Below are 15,642 nucleotides of genomic sequence, written 5' to 3'. Positions count from 1 at the left end.
TAGAGTTTTCTGAACCCTGGGCCATAACAGACGGCAATCAATATCCACTTAAGGGCGTCATCCCAGTGTTGCCGGTACTAACCCAGCGATGGGTGGGGGACTCATCATGTGGGGAGCACAACAAGCAAATCCATGCAGCATTGTGTGTGGAATCCCAGGGGAGTCACTTGTTCAAATGCATAGAGTGCCTGATCAAAGGATCCAACATCAGGAATGGGGGGGCCCCACCGAGAGTCACCCGCCAATCCTTGCTGTGGGCCCCTACCCCCCCCCCCCCCCAAACATTACCCCCATTCCACGACCACCCTCCCATCACCACCCACCTGTGGCCTAGGATCCAGCGACAATCCTCGGCCTAGGAGTGGGCGTCCTACTGACAGCAGTCACTGCTTCCTCGCAGGCACTGCCTTTCAATAAAGCTGCCCCACTCTGATAGACTGGCAGCTCTGGGCAGGTGGGACACCCACCCCCAGAGTCCTTGATCTTGGGTTAGCTCACTGCTGTCCACTTAAATGCCTGAGTGGCACTTAATTCAGCGGGCCTTCATCAAAGTAGGTGGCTCGGGGCTTCCACCAGCTGCATAGCTGACGGACGGTACACCATCGTCTTAAATCCAGCTCCATGTTTTTGATTCCAAAGTCCAAATCATTCATGTAAATTGTGAAGCGGCCCCAGCACTGGTCCTTGTGGAATACCACTTCCCATCTTCCGTCACTCTGTTTAATGACTTTTATTTTCTCACTCTCTGCTTTGTGGCTTGGAGCCAGCTAGCGATCTATTCTGGCACTTGTTCCCTAACTTCACATTCTCTGATCTATTCATTAATTTATTGTGGGGCACTTTATCAAAGGCCTTTTGGAAGTCCAGATAAATTATTTTTTATTGCGTTACCATTGCCTACTCACTCTGGTACCTCCTTAAAACATTCAATAAGGTTGATTAAACAAGATTGCTCCCTTTTGAAATCCATCCACCTGACTGCGCACCTCATTCTCTTCATGAAGAAATGTGTTGGCTTTTGCGAAAACACTGCCTGCATGTACAACCGCCTGTGTGCCATCATAAATATGGCTGAGTCAGCCGCCATGGCCTGAGTTCAAATCCAGTCCAGTCTGAGAAGATGGAAGTCTGCTATCCTCAGGCTGTATGAAATAAATTGTTATAAAAATAATATTGCTTCAATCCATGAGCATTGGTTTACAATTTTAAAAATCCACATTCAGGGACTTCTGGCGGCGGCCATGATGTGAGTGGTTGCACTTTGGTGGCTCTCGCTCGTGGTGGAATTTCCAGACCTTTTCCCCGGCTAACGAATGGATCTTTGGATTTAAAAAGGTGCAGGATGGGTGGTAGTAGAGAGTGTCCCACCAGTGGATGGATTTGTGGACCAGAAGTGGCCGAAAAAGAAGGGACCAGTTGGTGATAGCCAGGGTGGTGCCTGCAACACAGGAGAAGATGGCGGAGGGTCAGGGACTGATCCTACCCTCCCAGTGGTCGATGAAGCAGCTGGTGGGCTTCTTGAATGAGAAGTTCACCCAGCAGAGGAAGGAGAATTTGGAGGACCTGGCTATGGTGGTGGACCCGATAAAGACGGGGATCGACCGCATGGAGATGAGGCTGGAGGTCCAGGGCCAGGCGATCCAGAAGGTGGAGGAGACGGTGGGGGAGCACGAGGAGCAGCTTGCCTCGATGGCGGCGGAGATGGGGTTTATGCGGGATCAACAGAGGCGGCTGCAGGAGAAAGTGGAGGACCTGGAGAATCGGTCTCGCAGGTACAATTTGACGATCGTGGGACTGCTGGAGGGCAGCGAGGGAGTGGAGTGCCGGCGTGTATTTAGCTCGAATGTTCAAGAAGCTGCTGGGAGGGGGGGGCATTCATACGGCCCTTGCCAATGAGGAAGCCGCAGGGCAACGAGCCGCCGAGGGCGATGGTGGTGCGCCTGCACCGGTTCTTGGATAAGGAACGGATCCTGAGATGGACCAGGCAGACGAGGCGCTGTAGCTGGGAGAGCAGCGAGCTGTGTGTATACCTGGGTGTGGAATTGGCTAAGTGAAAAGCGGGCTTGAATAAAGTGAAAGCGGCCCTCTTTAAGAAAGGGGTGAAGTTTGGCATGTTGTACCCGACGCGCCTGTGGGTGACCGATAAATGTTGGGTGCTGTATTTCGGGACGCCTCAGGAGTCGATGGATTTTGTCAGGGACAGTGAACGGGTTGGAGAAGGAGGATACTGAACCTTGGAGGAGATGTTCCCTTTCTGTCCCTTTGGGGTTTGTTTGAGTTATTTTTGTACTGTGTTGGGGCCATTGCTCTGGGTTTGTTCTTGGTGGGGGATGGTGGGTTATTCTTTTCTTTGTGTTTGGTGGGTGTTGTGAAGTTTGAACTGGGAGAATGGTTGAGCGGGGGGCGGAGGGGGGGGGGGGTGGAATCACTGAGGGGTAGGATGCTAGGCGCCATGGGCATAGACTGCCAGGCTAGCTGGGCGGGCTAGTTCACGGAAGCACAGTGGGGGGTGAGCAAGTGATTGGTGTATTGATGGGGGTTGGGGTTGTTATTTTGTGATGGGGGGAGAGGGGGAAACTGCTGAGAGGGGTGGGGTTTCTAAAATATGGTATGGGGGGGTCGATGACGGTAGGTGCCCGGGGCGGGCCTGAGGAGGTGTGGGATGCAGGCTAGAGGCTGGCCCAGGAGGGAATTTGGTTGATCAGCAGGGGAGGGGGTGGAGGTGGGTTGGGGGGTTGGGGGAGGTGCTCCCCGACCAGGCTGATCACATGGTGCCAGGGTTGAATGGGCCGGTCAAGAGGGCCCGTGTCTTCGCACATTTAAAAAGTCTAAAGGCAGATGTAGCTCTGTTACAGGACATACATGTGAAGGTGATGGATCAGACTAGGTTTTGAAAGGGGGGGTAGGGCAGGTATTTCATTCGGGATTAGATTCTAAAACGAAGAAGGTGGTGATTTTGATTAATAAACGGATGGCGTTCGATGTGTGGAGTACAGTGACTGACTCTGGGGGGAGATATGTGATGGTGAGTGGGAAATTAGAGGGGATGCCGGTGGTGTTGGTGAATATTTATGCTCCGAATTGGGGTGATGTGGAGTTTTTGAGGCTGGTTTTGAGGAAGATCCCCGATCTAGACTCTAGAGGCTGGTAATGGGGGGGGATTTTAATACGGTTTTAGACCCAAGGTTGGGCCGGTCGAGTTCGAGGTCGGGGGGAGTGTCGGCGGTAACGAAGGAGCTGAGGGGGTTTATGGAGCACATGGTGGGTGGATCCGTGGAGATTTGGGAGGCCGAGGGCGAAGGAATTTTCGTTTTTCTCGCATGTGCACAGGGTGCACTCCCAAATTGAGTTTTTTGTTCTAGATAGGATGCTGTTGGCGGGGGTGGTCGATGGGAAGTACTCGGCGATAGTGGTGTCAGATCATGCTCCGCATTGGGTGGACTTGTGGGTGAATAAGGGAGGGAGCCAGCGCCCGCTGGAGGCTAGATGTGGGACTTTTGTCAGATGAGGAGGTGTGTGAACGGGTGAGAGAGGCCATTAACAAAGAACAAAGAACAAAGAAATGTACAGCACAGGAACAGGCCCTTCGCCCCTCCAAGCCCGTGCCGACCATACTGCCCGACTAAACTACAATCTTCTACACTTCCTGGGTCCGTATCCTTCTATTCCCATCCTATTCATATATTTGTCAAGATGCCCCTTAAATGTCCCTATCGTCCCTGCTTCCACTACCTCCTCCGGTAGTGAGTTCCAGGCACCCACTACCCTCTGCGTAAAAAACTTGCCTCGTACATCTACTCTAAACCTTGCCCCTCTCACCTTAAACCTATGCCCCCTAGTAATTGACCCCTCTACCCTGGGGAAAAGCCTCTGACTATCCACTCTGTCTATGCCCCTCATAATTTTGTATACCTCTATCAGGTCGCCCCTCAACCTCCTTCGTTCCAGTGAGAACAAACCGAGTTTATTCAATCGCTCCTCATAGCTTATGCCCTCCATACCAGGCAACATTCTGGTAAATCTCTTCTGCACCCTCTCTAAAGCCTCCACATCCTTCTGGTAGTGTGGCGACCAGAATTGAACACTATACTCCAAGTGTGGCCTAACTAAGGTTCTATACAGCTGCAACATGACTTGCCAATTCTTATACTCAATGCCCAGGCCAATGAAGGCAAGCATGCCGTGTGCCTTCTTGACTACCTTCTCCACCTGTGTTGCCCCTTTCAATGACCTGTGGACCTGTACTCCTCGATCTCTTTGACTTTCAATACTCTTGAGGGTTCTACCATTCACTGTATATTCCCTACCTGCATTAGCCCTTCCAAAATGCATTACCTCACATTTGTCCGGATTAAACTCCATCTGCCATCTCTCCGCCCAAGTCTCCAGACAATCTAAATCCTGCTGTATCCTCCGACAGTCCTCATCGCTATCCGCAATTCCACCAACCTTTGTGTCGTCTGCAAACTTACTAATCAGACCAGTTACATTTTCCTCCAAATCATTTATATATACTACAAAGAGCAAAGGTCCCAGCACTGATCCCTGTGGAACACCACTGGTCACAGCCCTCCAATTAGAAAAGCATCCCTCCATTGCTACCCTCTGCCTTCTATGGCCTAGCCAGTTCTGTATCCACCTTGCCAGTTCACCCCTGATCCCGTGTGACTTCACCTTTTGTACTAGTCTACCATGAGGGACCTTGTCAAAGGCCTTACTGAAGTCCATATAGACAACATCTACTGCCCTACCTGCATCAATCATCTTAGTGACCTCCTCGAAAAACTCTATCAAGTTAGTGAGACACGACCTCCCCTTCACAAAACCGTGCTGCCTCTCACTAATACGTCCATTTGCTTCCAAATGGGAGTAGATCCTGTCTCGAAGAATTCTCTCCAGTAATTTCCCTACCACTGAAGTAAGGCTCACCGGCCTGTAGTTCCCGGGATTATCCTTGCTCCCCTTCTTAAACAGAGGAACAACATTGGCTATTCTCCAGTCCTCCGGGACATCCCCTGAAGACAGCGAGGATCCAAAGATTTCTGTCAAGGCCTCAGCAATTTCCTCTCCAGCCTCCTTCAGTATTCTGGGGTAGATCCCATCAGGCCCTGGGGACTTATCTACCTTAATATTTTTTAAGACACCCAACACCTCGTCTTTTTGGATCACAATGTGACCCAGGCTATCTACACCCCCTTCTCCAGATTCGGGGGTATGTGGAGCTAAACGACACAGGGAAGGTTTCGACGGCCACACTGTGAGAAGCACTGAAGGCAGTGGTGAGAGGGGAGCTTATCTCGATACAGGCACACAGGGAGAAGGTGTGAGCGGGTGAAGATGGAAAGGCTAGTGGAGCAGGTCCTGCAGGTGGACAGGAGGTACTTGGAGGCCCTGGAAGCGGGACTGCTGAAGGAGCGGCAGAAGCTGCAGATGGAGTTTGGGTTGTTATCCACGGGGAAGGTGGTTGGGCAGCTGAGGGGGGCGAGAAAAGGCATATGAATATGGTGAGAAGGCGAGCAGGATGCTGGCACATCAATTGAGGAAGCAGGAAGCAGCGAGAGAGATTGGGAAAGTGAAGGACAGGGGTGGGGGGATGCGGCTTTGGACCTTGTGGGGGTCAATGGGGTGTTTAGGGATTTCTACAGTAGGCTGTACGAGTCGGAACCCCCTGCCGGGGTGGAGGGGATGAGGAGGCCTTTGGAGGGGTTGGAGTTCCCGAGCGTGGAAGAGGAACTGGTGGAGGGGCTGGGTGGTCTGGTAGAAGTGGTGGAGGGGCTGGAAGCGATTCAGTCGGGTAAGGCCCCGGGCCCGGACGGATACCAAGTGAAGTTTTACAAAATGTTCCCGGGGGTACTGGGGCCCTTGTTGGTGAAGGCGTTTAACGAGCCAAGAGAGTTGGGGGTGCTCCAACCCGACGCTGTCGCAGGCCTCGATCTCTCTGATATTGAAGAGGGATAAGGATCCAGATCAGTTTGAATAATATAGGCCCATCTCACTGTTAAATGTGGATGCCAAGCTATTGGCCAACATCTTGGCCTCGAGAATTGAGGACTGTGTGCCAGGGGTGATAGGGGAGGACCAGACAAGGGTTATGAAGGGGAGGCATCTGGCGGCTCATATCAGGAGGTTGCTATATGTGATGATGATGCCCCCGAGAGATGAGACCTGGAGGTGGTGGTCGCCATGCACATGGAGAAGGCCTTCGATCAGGTGGAATGGGACTATTTGTGGGGGGGGGTGGGTTTGGGCAGGGTTTTGTGGATTGGGTCTAGCTGCTGTATCAGGCACCGATGGCAAGTGCGCGGACGAACCAGGTGTGCTTGGATTATTTTACGCTGCACCGGGGGACAAGGCAGGGATGTCCACTCTCCCCGCTGCTTTTTGCCTTGGCTGTAGAGCCATTGGCGATGGAGCTGAGAGCGTTGAGGGTCTGGCAGGGAATAGTATGGGGGGGGGGGTGGCGGGGGTGGAGCACATGGTCTCGCCTTACGCGGACAATCTGTTTCTGTGTATTTTGCACCCTTTGGGGGGGGGGAATTGGAAGGATTATGGGGATCCTACAGGAACTTGGCCGTACAAATTGAATATGGGTAAAAATGAGATCTTTCCGATCCAGGCGAGGGGGCAGGAGAAGAGATTGGGGGAGGTGCCGTTCAAGGTGGTGAGGGGGGAGTTTGGATATTTGGGCATCCAGGTGGCGCGGAGTTGGGAGCAGCTGCACAAGCTGAATCTGGCTTGGTTGGTGGAGCAGATGAGAGGGGACTTTAGAAGGTGGGATGCGCTCCCATTGTCATTGACAGGGAGGGTGCAGAGGTGACAGTCCTCCTGAGGTTCTTGTTTGTTTTTCAGAGTCTCCTAAGGTGTTTTTCAGGAAAGTGAATTCAGTGACGTCAGGGTTTGTGTGGGCGGTTAAACCCCACGGGTGGAGAAGGTGCTCCTGGAGTGGGCTCGGCGGAGGGGGGGTAGCTGGCTCTCCCGAACTTTATACATTACTACTGGGTGGCAAATATAGCGATGGTCAGGAAATGGGTAGTGGGGGAGAATGGAGGCAGCCTCATGTAGGGACATAAGTTTAGGGGCAGTTTAAAAAATATATATTTTTCTCCTTTTTCACATTTTCTCCCAAATTTACACCCAACAATAAACAATAATCAGTAATGAATTTAATGTCAATCCCCGTATCAATAACAATCCCATCCTCCCACCAAACCCCAAACATTAGCCCACATGTTAACGTAAACAAATGACAAAAAGGAATCAGGAATCACCCATCGTCACCATTAATACTCTCCCCCCAACTCTCCCAGCCCATCGCCAATGTTCGATGTGATCCAATTCTCGAAAGTGCATAATGAATAACGCCCATGAATTGTAGAGCCCCTCCATCCTTCCCCTCAGTTCAAATTTGACTTTTTCATGCGTCACGAATTCCAGCAGGTCCCCCTGCCAAGCCTGGGCACAGGGTGGAGAGGTTGATCTCCACCCTAACAGGATCCGCCTTCACGCGATCAATGAGGCGAAGGGTACAAAATCTGCCTCCGCGCCTGTTTCCAACCCCGGCTGGTCCGACGCCCCGAATATGGCCTCCCGAGGGCCCGGGTCCAGTTTCACATGCATCACTTTAGAGATTACCCTGAACACCTCCTTCCAGTAATCCTCCAGCTTTGGACAGGCCCAAAACATATGAACATGGTTTGCAGGGCCCACCCTCGCAACGTTACACACTTTTTCAACCCCCTCAAAGAGCCGTCTCTTCCTCGCCCTTGTAAGGTGTGCTCTATACACCAGCTTCAGTGGTATCAGCCCCAACCTCGCACACGAGGTGGAGGCATTCATCCTCCAGAGCACCTCACACCAGAACCCCTCCTCCATACCCTCGCCCAACTCTTCCTCCTACTTTGCCTTGATCCCTTCCAGCGGCGCCTTCTCCTCCTCCAAAATAGCACCGTAAACCGCCGATACTACCCCTTCTCCAGTACCCCTGTCGTCAGCACCTCCTCCAGCAATGTGGAAGCTGGCTCGACTGGGCAGCTCTGTATCTCCTTTCTGGCAAAATCTTGAACCTGCATGTATCGAAACATTTCCCCCTGCTCCAGCCCATACATCGCTCCCAGCTCCGTCAATCCCGCAACCGACCCCCAAGAAACAAATCTTTTAGTGTCCTAATTCCTTTCTCCTCCCATCTCCGAAAATTTCCATCCCACCCTCCTGGCTCAAATCTATGGGGCGAGATTCTCCACTCCCGCGCCGGTTGGGAGAATCGCCTGGGCCGCCAAAATTTCCCGTGACGCTGGTCCGACGCCCTCCCGCGATTCTCCCAAGCCGCGGGAACGGCCCGGTTGAGTTCCGCGAGCCGCAGGCTGGAAAATCGCCGGAGACACCCAAAATGGCGATTCTCCGGCAACCCCGCTATTCTCAGTCCCGGATGGGCCCCGAGCGGCCAGGCCAAAATGGCGGGTTCCCCCCAGCGCCATCCACACCTGGTCGCTGCCGTCGGGAATAGCGCGCAAATGCTGGGGGGGGGGGGGGGCGGCCTGCGGGGGGGGGGGATCCTGCACCGGGGGGTACCTCAAATGTGGGGTGGCCCGCGATCGGTGCCCACCGATCGTCGGGCCGTCCTCTCTGAAGGAGGACCTCCTTCCTTCCGCGGCCCCGCAAGATTCGTCCGCCATCTTCTTGCGGGGCGGACTTAGAGAGGACGGCAACCACGCATGCGCGGGTTGGCCAGTTATGCGGCGCCGGCCGCGTCATCTATGCGGCGCCGCCTTTACGTGGGCGACAAGGCCTGGCACGTGTAGATGACGCGGCCCCGATCCTAGCCCATTGTCAGGGCCTGAGTCGGTCGGGATCGGGGCCATTACACGCCGTCGTGAACCTCAAGGGCGTTCACGACGGCGCGGCCACTTCGGCACTGGAGTGGAGAATCCCGCCCATGGTTCCCCGAATCGGCATTTCCCTTGACCCTGCCCCCAACCCGAAGTGCTGGCGAAGCTGCCTCCAAATTCTCAATGAAGCTATTACTACCGGACTCCCTGAGTATCTCCCCGCGGCCATCGGGAGCAGCGCTGTCGCCAGCGCCTTCAATCCCGACCCCCTACCCAAACTCTCCTCCATTCTGACCCATTGGGAGGCAACCCCTCTGACCCAGCTCTGTACCTTCTCCACATTCGCCACCCAGTAATAATACACCAGGCTTGGAAGACACAAACCTCCTACCTACCTTCCTCTCTGTAGTAGCACATTTCTAATTCTGGCCACCTTCCCTCCCCATATGAACGAGGTAATTGTCATGATATCCACATTAACATATCATGGTGCAATCACACACACACACTGATGGACAGGTGGACGGACCAACCGACACACACACAACATCACAGCCAATCACCAGTGAGAGCACACGCACTATAAAACAGGGAACACCACAGTTCCTGCTCACTCTACCAGGAGATAGCTCAGAGCACAGAGCTCACAGCGTGCCACTCAGACATACACCATGTGCTGGGTGCCTCACTAAGATAGTGCTAGGGCTGGGTCCACAGGTTAACTGGTGAAGTACGAACCACAGCCAGAAGTTAACAATTGTTATTGTACAGAATAATAAAACAGAGTTGTACCATCTACAACCGTGTTGGTTCGTTTGTGTATCGGAACACCCAACACAACAGTAATCATCCCTTCAATCTCTCTAAAAAGTGCATTTGCAGGAAAACCTCCTTCCAGTAATCCTCCAGCTTTGGACAGGACAAAAACATAATTTGAAAAATAAACAGGAATCGCGGCAGCACATTCATTTTAACCGCCTGTACCCGACCCGCCAGTGACAGAGGGAGACCATCACACCTTGCCAGATCAGCTTTCGTCCTCCTCACCAAACTAGAAATGTTGTTACTTTAGAGACCCCCCCCAATCCCGAGCCACTGCACCCCCAGGTATTTGAAGTGAGTCCCTGCCCAATAGAATGGCAGCCCCCCCCCCATCCCTGCCCAAACTACTGGCCGAGACACCACAAAATATTCACTCTTGTCTGGATTAAATTTGTACCCTGAGAAAGACCCAAACACCCTAAGCAGCTCCAATATTCCCCCTATTGACACACTCGGTTCCACACATATAATAACATGTCATCGGCATATCAGGACACCCTATGCTCTGTCACCGCCCCCCCCCCCCCCCCCCCCCGCATTATCCCTTTCCATACCCACAAACTTCTTAACGCGATGGCCAATGGCTCAATTGCTAGTGCAAACAGCAGGGGGGAACATAGGACATCCCTGCCTAGTCCCACGGTGGAGAGGAAAGTATTCTGAGCTGATGTTATTTGTGAGGACACTGGCCCTCGGCTCCTTATTTAATAGCTTTACCCAATCCACAAATCTGGGCCCAATCCTAAACCGCTCCAGAACTGCCATCAAGTACCCCCATTCTACCCGCTTTCTCAGCGTCCAATGCCATAACCACCTCTGTTTCCTTCACCTCTGCCAGTACCATAACCACGTTCAATACCTTCCTAATGTCCGAAATGAGCTGCCTCCCTCTCACAAACCCCGTCTGATCTTCACCTATCACCTTCGGGAGGCTCTCCTCCAGCCTACCTGCCAGTACCTTCGCCAATATCTTTGCCTCCACGTTTAAAGGTGATATGGGCCGAGACGACCCACACTCCGTCGGATCCTTATCTTTCTTAAATAACAGGGAAATCGATGCCTGCCCCAAAGTTTGTGGTAACACCTCCTTCCCTATCGCCTCCGCAAACATCCCCACCATCAGAGGTACCAGCTTATTTTTGAATTTTTAATAATATTCCACCGGAAACCCATCCGGCCCTGCCACCTTCCCCGACTGCATCCTCCCAATCGCATCTTTTATCTCCTGCTCCAGTATCACCCCCTCTAATGTAGCCCTGTCCCCCTCCCCTAACCTCGGGTACTCCAGCCTATCTAGAAAATCCTGCATCTCCCGGCCTCCCCTGGGTGGCTCTGACCTGTACAACCTCTCATGGAATTCCTTAAATCTTGTTAATATGATCTGGAGCTACCACCAACTTCCCTGCCCTGTCCCTCATCTGGACAATTTCCCTTGCCGCAGCCTCCCTACGGAGCTAACCCGCCAACATTATTTAGGGGCACTGTTAACGGCGCCTCTGCCATTCTCGCCAGCTCAGTACTCCACAAGCCCGGTAGTGGCGCCTCTGAGGGTGTGGGGACAGTGGCGGTAGCACATGGAGCTGGAGGGGGCATCGGTGTGGGCGCCAATATGCGGCAACCACCGGTTTGTTCCGTGGGGGCTGGATGGGGGGTTTTGGAGGTGGCTGTAGGCAGGGATCGAGCGGTATGGGAATCTATTTATAGATGGGGGCTTTCCATGTTTGTAAGAGTTGGAGGAGGGGTTTGAGTTGCCCGATGGGAATGGGTTCCGTTACCTACAGGAGAGGGACTTTGTGTGGAGGCAGGTATCAACTTTCCCGCACCTACCACGCCAGGGGCTACAGGATAAGGCAGTGTCGAAAGCGAGAGTCGGGGAGGGGAAGGTATAAGAAATATATAAGGAGCTGATGGATTGGGAGGGACCCGCGATAGAGGAGGTGAAGGGGAAGTGGGAGGAAGAGTTGGGCAGGGAGCTCGAGGCTGGGTTATGGGAGGATGTCCTGAGGCAAGTCAATGCGTCCTCGTCGTATGCCAGGCTTCGCCTGATACAATTTAAGGTGGTCCACAGGGCGCACATGACTGTGGCCCAGATGAGCAGGTTCTTTGAAGGGTGGAGAATAGGCATGGGCGGGTGCGGGTGAGCCTGCGAATCATGTCCATATGTTTTGGGCTTGTCCAAACTTAGGGGATTTTGGCAGGGATTTGCTGACGTCACGTCGGTGGTACTGAAGGTAAGGGTGGCTCCGAGTCCAGAGGTGGCGATTTTTGGTGTGTCAGAAGACCCGGGAGTCCAAGGGGCGAGAGAGGCTGATATCTTGGCCTTTGCCTCCCTGGTAGCCCGGAGACGGATTTTATTGACATGGAGGGACTAGGAGCCCCCGAAGTTGGGGTGTGGGTCAGTGACATGGCTGGGTTTTTCCGGCTCGAGAACGTCATGTTTGTCCTGAGGGGTCAATGCTAGGGTTTGCCTGGAGGTAGCTGCCTTTTATCGATTTATTTGGGGGAAATTAGCTGGCAGCAGGGGGGGGGGGGCGTAAAAAGGGGAGGCATGGAGATTTGGGTAGGGTGGGGGAAGGTTGGTGGGGAATTGGGATTGGATTGTTTATGTAAGCCATGTTGGCTGGGTTTTGTTGTTGGTTTGGAGTGTGGTTGATTATTTTGTTTAAATTTATAACGCAAACGCCTTAATAAAATGTTTTTCAAAAAAAAAAAATCCACATTCAGCAATAGATAGCAAAATCGCCAAAGATTGGCAGGTGTGAGAATGGAAATAGATTCATACTGGTATGGTGTTGTCCTGAGATTGGAGCTCTGGAATATGGCTGGGACAGAGTAAAGGTATTTTACTATGCACCTTGCTGTGTTACAGCTGATCTCGGAGTGCTTAATATTGACATTGGAATAGAAAGAGCACGTTTTTACATTACTAATTTCTCTGACCTTATAACCCCCCACAAAAGTTTCAAAAATGTAAAATAGACTAACTTGGTAAATAAGATTTCAGGAGAATATTTAAAGCAGTCTTCCCAGTATCCTGGCCAATATTTAGCCCTCAACCAGCCAAACAAATTCACTGGACTTTCATTCCACTTGTATTGGGACCTTGCTGTGCAGAAATTGGCTGACATCTTTTCTGTACATGATGACACTACGTCAAGAATAACCAATTCATTGTGAAGTACTCTGGGATGTCCTGTCAGCTCAGTAAAATGCCATTTAAATGTGTTCACGTTCTTTCTTGACCAGAGGGAGATGAAGACTGCTCAGACCTTTCTCAAGCAGTGCTGGTGCAAATATTAAATTTGTCTAAAATTATAAATACATTCTTGTTGAGTGCATTGTACAAAACGCACTTTAAAAATGTAGCAGTATACGGCTTTTTCAGGTCGATAATAGCCTGCACTGGGATACCTATCCTTTACTTCACATATTATTTCTGTACAGACGTATCTCCGAACATGATACTTTGTGCACTTATTATCATGAAGGATGAAAGCAGTGCAGCACTAAGAACAGCTTTATATTAATGGGTTCCTGCTCACAAGCATGCTGACCTTACTATATTTAGTTACTGGGGACAAAGCTACTATTATGGGTTTGCTAAAGTATAGTAAAGTGGAAGGCAAGTCTCTGAAATTCTGAACAAAGAATCCAGTGTTCAAAACAAATGTTTTATGTAAATGTAATATGCGCAGGATAGTGAACATCCTGGAAAAACAGGATGCATTATTCTTGAATGAAAAGCTCCTTCCTGTCAAGAGATGAGATCGGCCATCTCGTTTTCTGACTGACTTTTGTCTCTATGTCACGTGTGGTAGTGAGATTTCCATCGATAGAAAAAATTGGGAGAATGTGCAATTATATATTTTTGACTCCGCATTATTCATCCTGCTACCTTTTTCGGGTTTTCCTCTGCTGCACAGCTGTGGTACCCATCTTATGGCCCGAGGGCCATATATATGTACAATATCCTTGAAGCTTCAGTTTACTCTGTTTTTTTTTATTTTTTAAATTTGCTTTTTATGTGAACTTTGTGAGCTTGGTGGTTTGGAAAGAGTAGTTTTCAGCTTCACGTCTCATTGGTAGTTAAATCATCAATCAAACCAAGAAGATTTGTTGAACACCAGCAAATGAAATGCATGCAGCTCAATTAGAATATGGACTTATTTTGTTTATAGCTCCAAGGGCAAGAGGTTGAATACTCTTGCCATACAATGATGGTTGGCATGTACTCAGGCTCCTTTTGATCATCGCTCTACAACCAATGTCAGAGTTGTGATCATGTGGTCCAAGTTGGCTCCCTTTCCAGTCCTCTCTCTCAACTATAGGCGAGAGATCAGGATCCGAGTGATTTTGATCAGGATCCCAGTGTACGACAAATTAGGAATATGATTCTTTCTTAGAATCTGTGACATGGCATGTTGGGGCTACTTTGTCACCATCTAGAAGGACAAGATGAGCAGGTACCTGGGAACCCCACCACCTGGAGGTTCCCCTCCAAGTCACTTACCACCCCGACTTGGAAATATATCGCTGTTCCTTCTCTGTCGCTGGGTCAAAATCCTGGAAATCCCTCCTTAACATCTCTGTGGATGTACCAACATCTCAGGGTTCATCTGCAGCGGTTCAAGAAAGCAACTTACCACCATCTTCTGAAGGGCAACTAGGGATGGGCAATAAGGAGGACGACACGGTGGCGCAGTGGTTAGCACTGCTGCCTTACGGCACCGAGGACCCGGGTTCGATCCATGCCCCGGGTCACTGTCCGTGTGGAGTTTGCACATTCCCCCTGTGTTTGCATGGGTCTCACCCCCACAACCAAAAGATGTGCAGGAGAGGTGGATTGGCTATGCTAAATTGCCCCTTAATTGGAAACATTTTTTAAAAAGGGGATGGGCAATAAATGCTAGCCTAACCAGCGACATCCACAACCCATAAATGATTTTTTTTTAAAAGCAAGTCAGGGCTTCACATATTTGTTCAAATGTCTTACTGGAGCCAGCACCCAAATGTGATCATATCTCATCAACTGCAATATTATTGGAGCGCAGGAGGAACAAGAGAGAAAAGTTCAAAGAAGCATTCGCCCTGAAAATTTTAATGAAGGAATATGAGATGAGAATGGTTTTGATGGGGAGAAAAAGGTTGGAGAATAAAGATGAGAAACAACTTGTTTATCAAATATTAACTTTGTTCTTGTATCCTGTCCAGGAGTGTGCAGGAAGTGCTAGAAAAATGCTGTTATCTATAAAATCACCATTACATATTGGCCAGCCATGTGCTTTATACTGAGTTAAACGTTGTGGAGGAAAAACGTTTTTTTTACAGTAACAAGAAAACAAAGCTTCTTGGAAGCTGTAATAAAGATATTCCATTTGTATCTAGTAGAACGGCTTGACTACACTCCAAGTACAGTAATATTCATTTATCCAAGTAGCCAAGATAGATTATTATTTTAATGCGATAGTATATTCTCCTGAAAGCTCAAAGGATTATCCTGCATGAATATTAAAATAACTAAAAACTTTTTTAGGGATCTTCTAGTTTTAATAAAACAACCTATGGTCTAACTCCGTTATTATGATTTGTAATAATATTCCTTTGCTGAACCCAGACACGCTGCACTCAAAAATTACTACAAGTTCTAACTGCACAATACCCTCTTTCATGTGTCACACACATCTGGCAAGTTTCCTGATAATATTTTTAAAAATTGTTTTCAAATAGTATTATGGTAGCAAGTATAAACATCGCAAAGAGTTGATTCAACGTGTTTCAAAGGGGAAAGTAAAACCATTTTTTATTCATCCAACATCAATAGAGATCAGGGAGACAGAGAATCTAAACTGTTTGAAGATGTCCTACTTCAATCTGTGCAGTTAGTGGATGTCACAAGGGACTTACTTGCATGATTATGGACGATGCCATCAGAGGTCATGGAGATAATTTCAACTTGAAGTCACTATAGATAAGCAAGACTGGTGCAATTCTGTTT

The sequence above is a fragment of the Scyliorhinus torazame genome, chromosome 1 (genome assembly GCF_047496885.1).
Source record: "Scyliorhinus torazame isolate Kashiwa2021f chromosome 1, sScyTor2.1, whole genome shotgun sequence".
In the NCBI taxonomy this organism is placed as follows: Eukaryota; Metazoa; Chordata; class Chondrichthyes; order Carcharhiniformes; family Scyliorhinidae; genus Scyliorhinus; species Scyliorhinus torazame.
Note: the sequence above shows the minus strand (reverse complement) of the source record.